Raw genomic sequence first — 7,208 nt, forward strand, 5'->3', positions numbered from 1 at the left:
CTTGGCTGTGTAAAAAGCAATGCAGAAATGTAAGAAGAGGATTAGGAGTTTGGAAGAGATGACTTTTTACCAGAAAAAGCAGATCCCACCTAAGAATCATAACTACACTTAAACAGCTAAATAGATTTTAAAATTTGGTTTTTGGTAATTCTGGCAGAACACATGTTTTGTTTCTCCAGAGTCAACAGAGCCTTTTACCCATATCTTAAAAAAATGCTTATTATGTTCATAAAGGAATCAATATTAAAGGATCTGAGAAAATATTGCTTTATCTTGCTGGGAAAAATGTTCTACTGTGGAAACTTAGGAGAAAGAATCAAGCTTTTCGCAGTCCCAGTTCTTCGAGATGATAGGACTTGATGTGCTTCAGCTTCTAACAACGGATTGCAAGAGCCTGCTAATTTAGAGACAGGTTCATTAACTGCAGTAGCCTCTCCCAAGATTTCCAATGTAGGACAGGAAACACTAAACCAATTTAGAAATATAATATGACAGTGGTAGGAAACAGAGATTAAAAAAAGTCACCACCAGGCTGCCTCTCCTTGGGAAGTCTCTAGTATCCAGCTGGGTATTACTTCAAAAAGCTGGTCCCAGCAAAGGTGTTTCTCTCCGCTCTTAACTGCTGAGTTTTAAAACTGAAATGCTGCTGCTGAAGCAGAGAGATTTATTCAGCCTAAAATAATTAATTATTTCCTTATCTTTGATAGCTTCTTGTTCTGTTTATGGTAAGTGAATAACACACTCATTTCAGGGTCTGTATTATGTTTCTCATTACACACTGACCTTGGTTTGATGCTCAGTGACTGATCAGCACTGGTCTTTTTTCAGTCCCAGAATACAGAAAATGGCATCCTCATCCTTCTATGCTCTCTCCCACAGCTGAGTAACAAAACAGCAGCAGCTGTGTTAGCTACAGGCAGAGCATGATGCTCTCTGCCACAAACTATTCACTCCAGATCTTTCAAAGCTTTACAGTGTTTTCTCTAGGTGTTGATGTGCTTGGTCTCAGGGACCATCTCTTTTTTCTCCTTCTGTACAGCATCTGGCTGAGGGGCCCCCCATCCAGGGCCAGCTCTTACAAGTTTTATAGTGATGTTGTAGCAGCAACAACAGCAGTTAAGATTGAATACCACCAAGTCTCTGGATTTGCTGTAACTGTGTGCACAGAGATGTTGTTTAATTTCTCTCTTGGAAACTGTCAAGAAAGCAAGTTGCCTAGAAAGAAATATTAGGAAATACGTCAATCTTTCTTAAATTAACAGTCAGGCATAACTTTCAGGTTTCTTAGTTGCACAAAGTTACCTGTACCTGAAAGACATAGCAGGAACATTTCTTTCTCTCCCTAGAATTGGTTTCAGTCACTATCACTGGGATGTCCTGATTGATATCTGCCATTTGCAAGCTAACCCCCTTCAGTATCTTCACCTTCCACCTTCAATATCTTTTCTCTTCTGTAGTCCTAAGACATTTTAGCTTTTCAAATTAATAAAGACAACAGAAATCTAGGGCAAATCAAGCCTGTATAGAATTTTCAGTCTCTTAAAAATAAATAAGAATAAATCAGAATAAATTTGCTTTCTGAATCCTATAGAAAGAAACATCAAAACCATAACCAATGGAATAGAAATATTTCTTATAGAAATGTGTTCAAAATCCAAAGTTTTAATGTTAACATGCAGATAAACTATTTAAAACTTTGGAATAATGGGATGTGATGGGAACTAATCAACATTTTCAAATGGATTTACTTTTCCCAGTAGTAATTTCCCAGAAAGATCAAAAGGCTTCTAAACTAAATAAGGTGGGTCTCATTAGTATATAAATAATCAGAATCGTGGAATCATTTAAGTTGGAAAACTCATTTAAGACCATCAAACTCAAGTAATGCTGCCACGTCCATCACTAAATTAATAAATAGAGAAGAACTTGAAGTGACTGGGCAATATAGAACCAAAGTAAAAGGGTTTATAAACAAAACTCTCTTGCACTCATTGTACTATCATTTTCTGGAGTGCTTTCATCCAACTCTAAAGCTTTCTTCTTGGAATCATACTGTGCCTGTTCCTTTTGGCTTTCCAGGAGGACTTCCCTCTCACCTCCATGGATGCTGGCTGTGTGCCTGCTGCCTGCCCTTTGAGCAGCCCCAGAGCAGAGGATGTCCTGCTCAATGTGGTGCTTCTGCAGCTCCTCTGCTGGCTCCTCATGGGGCAGTGGGCAGGAACTGGCCCTGCTCCCCTTGCTGGTACCAGCAGCCTTCACCCACTCCTCTGCATCAGCCAGATGGAGAGAAAACGAACCCAAAGTGTCACCAGAACCCACATGAAGGCATTAACCTATACAAAGCACCAAGACTACAAATCTACTTTGTACATCTCCCAGCCTTCTGGTCTGATGCCAGCTGAGATCTGAAATTGCTTGTACTGCATGTATGGTCATTTAGGATACTGCTTCCAAAATTATTTTTGGCAGAGGTGTGGAAGGTGGAGGAGCAGTGCTTGAAAGAAGAAATAATCCTTTCCTTGAAGGCGTTAGTTTTGGCTATAAGGATTTATTACTATAAAGCATACCTCTGTCATACCCTCTCCAAAGAAAACCCCACCTCAATTATTCCAGATAATTGTAGGAATAACAAACTAGCTAAATAAACAAATATCCTGTGAATAGAAAGCCTGGTTGTGTTTTCATTTTTTGCTTTGCACTTCCAGGATCTTGGCAGCTGGGTGTGAAATCCAGTGCTTGAGAGCACAGCTCTGTGAGACCCCCGCAAGACCCTGTGGGAAGCAGGAGCTCCTGCCCATCTGCAGGGGTAACACAGGCACTGTGGGTGGGTCTCTAACAAAACAGCTGAGCAAAATTCAATAAAAAATTCAGATTAGAAGTATTCTTCAACATAACCTGCTCCTCTTGTACACAGCAGCTACATACATCTTCTGGTGGAGCCCAGAGACTGAGCTTCCTGTCAGGGCAATGCGTGTGGATTTGTTTGCTCTCTGGTTGCTAGGAAATCTACTCTTTCTCTGTTGTACGCTTGCAGATAAAAGGAGATTACTACTTCCACACTAGAAAAATAAAAGAATATTTTTTGTCTTTTTTCCAGGGGTTGTGAGCACTGCTTCAGCACCAGATCCTCTTGGTTACAGACTTCTACTAGCCTGGTTTTGCACTCAGCTAGTTTTTGTGTGGGAACCACCCACACCTGAAAATCTCAGGGCAGGAATGGGAAAAATCATGGAGATGAGCTAGTCCCCAGAAGGAACTGCTGTTGCACTTGCATTTATTACACTATGAGTTTGAATCTGTAGGCCAAAAGGCTACCTAAATATTTTTATAAGTTCTTAGGGGAAAAAAAAAAAGACATAGGCTTAGATCTCCAGTGACTCCAATGGGCAAGGCAGCAAGCCCGGAAGAACTGGATCAGTACGAAACTCAGTTTGTGCTGAACCCTCTTGGGAGAATAGTCCCTCTGAAACAGAAACTGCTCAACTGTTTGAAAAAGAGCATGTGCTTATTTATCTCACCAAACAATGAGATGAGAGCCATAGATTAGTTGGAAGGGAAGGTAGAGGTGCTTTACACTGAATCCTGGTATTTCAAAATGAAAGAAAACATTTTCTGCCTAGGAAATTTGATCTGTGCATTTCATTTAGTATTTATCTTGAGGTTACATTTATATTAAACTGCTCACATAAATCCTTTTGCCCTGGATTTTTCAAATATTGTCACACTTGGGCTTATATTTTGTCATTGCTTCTTTAATAACCAGTACTTTATCAAATTCTGCTGATCTTATTACCTAGGTTTTTTAGCAGACAGTACACAGTAACCAGGGACACTGCTAAATAAATTTAATTGTTAATTTGAATGCCTAATACTAATAAAGTATCTTTTCCCTTAGAAATAAAGATGCTACAGAATGGACATATTCTGATTTAACTGTAGGCATCAATTAGAATACAAGTTAAATTGTGATTTTAAGCAGGAGTAAGTCCAATTTTGTTTTTTTGTTAAGTAGAAATAAAATATTTGTCTTTCAAGAAGGGTCTATAATATTCATTAAGGTGAGTGTTTTGTAGCTGCAGAATTTTTAAGTCATCATTTTTAAAAATAAAATTTTTTCCATTCCCACTGGCAAAATTACCTGACAATGAACCACAAATATCTTGTTTGGACTAATATTTTTGAGGTCTTAAATCTAACTTCCAAGCTGTCATTTGTAAATATTTCAATGACTATTTTACTGTAATTTGTATTCAATAGTTCAAAAGAGATTTTTGCAACAGTGATCTACTTTTTCTCTCCAAGTTCACACCTCCAAGGAAGGACAATTGGTGTGAACTGGTTAGCTGTGTCCCTTTCTCTGCACTACTTGTCTTCTTATTTTCTTCATACATTCAGTTATGTAGAATTGGCTTAGAGGTTTCCTTTCTGTACCTTTATTTTATGAGTAAAGAACAGGTTTCTCTCCTTGGGACTACATGGTATGGCTTTGTTCTGTTTGCTCCTTCCTGTCAACCACAGCCTGGGTATTTCAAAGAGTCACTCCAAGACGGACAGGTATTTAACTAATATCAGTGAAACACATAATATAAAAAAGAGAAAAAGAAAGTTGAGCCCTTTAACTTGTGCCTAGGTACCAGAATAATAGTTTTGTTGTGAGGGCTGAGACACTGATTGGAAAAGGTTTGCTGAACACCTTTGAGAGGGAAAGGGAGAGAGCATCTCACAGCACCAATGACACAATTATCTTGCAGGTCTTCACATCTATTACACTGTCATTTTTTTGCATATTCGGATTTGCCACAGCATCTGGCAGAAAAACTAATAACTGCAATTAAGGAAATCAATTCCTTAAAACAAATTGGAAGGTATGGAAAATCTGAACTTTATCTGATTATTTCAGCTTACTCATGCTAAAGCCTGAAAGAAAGAAAAACCCCACAAATTAACATTATGACTAGAGAAAGCATAGGATGAAGCTGACTTAGTTAACCTTCTGGGTGATTACACTGTTTAAAATCTTTCAATGTTAATGGTCTGAAACATAAGGTCATAAAGGCCATTTACCATGGAGAGAGGGAAAGAGGAGTATAAATTCTTTATTGTATTTACTCTTGAATGAATTTGTTCTCTCTGACTACTTTTCTGATGCATAGAGAAAACCTGAAAGAGATGCATGCAACCAAAAATATCTTACTGATGGGGGCTGACTGTAGCAGCAAGCTTTCTATCACCAAACTCTAGAAGAAAATGTTTAGGCCATTCCTCTGGCAGTGGGCAAACCATCAAAACTTTTGCTGCTGTCAGCACCAATTAATAGAGCTCTCATTTGCCTGCTTTTTCTCCTCACAGAATGAGTTAGTTTGAGAGCTGTAAATGTGGTTCATTGCCTTTGTCACAGACAGACACCCATGGGAAATGTACACTTCAAACTCCCCCAAACCAACTTATCCATGCTCTTTACCTGTTTGCTTTGTTATAAGCACATCATCAGCTGAAAAGTACTATAAGTGAAAGACTTTGTAAGTACATTAACATAAGACCTTTCAGTCAGAGTGGTTATTTAAGCCTGAGTTATGAGTGTGAACCGTGTCTCCTCCTCTCCTTCAAGACAGCTATTCAAGAACAAACTGAATTTGGATTATATAGAAATCTTTTTTGGCATTATTGGGTTTTTTTTCACAGATTAAAGATTTGATAGAAAACATTCTTTCCCTCCCTATGTGATGATATGTATATTGGCCAATATTTTTAAACATGGAGTCCTTGGGCTGAATACTTTTAAATATCTAAAAGTAGTAAATATATGCTCGGACTTTCAGATATGCTCAGCAACCAAATTCACAGATCCCATAAAATTGCAGTTTATTTTTTGCCATAAGTAACTAAATACAAGAAAATAACTGTAAGAGAGCAGAATTCAGTACAGGCATTATTTTCTTTTGAAATTTCCATCTTGGCAGTACATGGCTACTTTTTGTGCCATCCTGTTACTGTTATACAGTTCTTCCAGACCTGACTGGGGTATCAAAAAGGGTAAGATAAATTTTGTTGAACAGAGCTGTACAAAACCAACCAACAAAAGAACCTTGATTTTAAATACTTGGAAAAACATACTCAACAAATAATTAGCAGAAGTTTAGAAGCTGACTCAGAGTTCTGGTTTCTCTGTAGAACCCCATTGAACTCTTAGTCTCTGTCCTGGTTTCTGTCCTTTATCCCACCTACATCCCCTTTTACCTCCAGTTTCTCCCCCATATGCTACCTTCTTATATTTATTCTCATATCCCCTAGTGCATTTTCTGTTTTCTTTGCAAGTCACATAATTTCTAAAGGGGCAAGGGGCAGAATGAAAAGGGACTGGCTTGAAAGTACATGCCTTGACTGCCAGCCAGGAGGGCAAAGGCGGAGGGTGAGTATTGAGCTCACTCAGCAGCCTTACCTTAAATCAGACAACAATGGGGACCATTCTTCACAATCCACTGATCAGGTTTCTATAAAAACTGCAGGAGTTTAATATCTTCTGGACACCTAGCTTTCTATGAGAGTTTACTGGAGACTGAATTAAGCTGGTCATCTCTAATCCTCTGGCATAAATTTCTCCTCACTGTGGGATGCAGTTCACCATATACTGGAGAGAAAACATCCTTCTGGGTCTCCTGAGGTTTGTTATTCTGTTCCATTCTTTGCTTCTCTGCTTTGCTGTCCTGCTCTGTACTCTTCTCTGCTGTACTCTTGAGCAGTGATGGGATTGTTTCTGAGTTCACTTTGTGGGTTAACTCATAAATCCTACCTCTCTCTTTTCTTTTCCCTGTGCCATAAGAGAAAATGGGATGTAGTAAAGGCAAAGGAGTATAAACCACATGCAACTAAAAATATTGAATTAATTGGATGAGGGGCAGTGGGAGTAAAAGTGAGTGTGGAGATAGGAATCTAGCACCTGAAGTAGTCTACAGTTGATTTCAGATGTCATTCTTGACATGGCCCTTAAAGTGTTTCATAACTGATAAGGCAAAGGACACCATAGAAAATTATCTGGAATTTCAAACTAATTTCTGTGCAAGTACCTCTTTGTAAAAGCATGGGCATGAGTTTACTAGCATATAGGTTGTTAGAAAAATCAAAAGCATTATCATGGAGAATTAATGGTGTTGAGTAGAAATCTATTGCATTCCAGACCCTAGTAAGAATCTAAAATATTCAGTTCTCAT

This window comes from Ammospiza nelsoni, chromosome 3, assembly GCF_027579445.1.
Source record: "Ammospiza nelsoni isolate bAmmNel1 chromosome 3, bAmmNel1.pri, whole genome shotgun sequence".
NCBI classification, from domain to species: Eukaryota; Metazoa; Chordata; class Aves; order Passeriformes; family Passerellidae; genus Ammospiza; species Ammospiza nelsoni.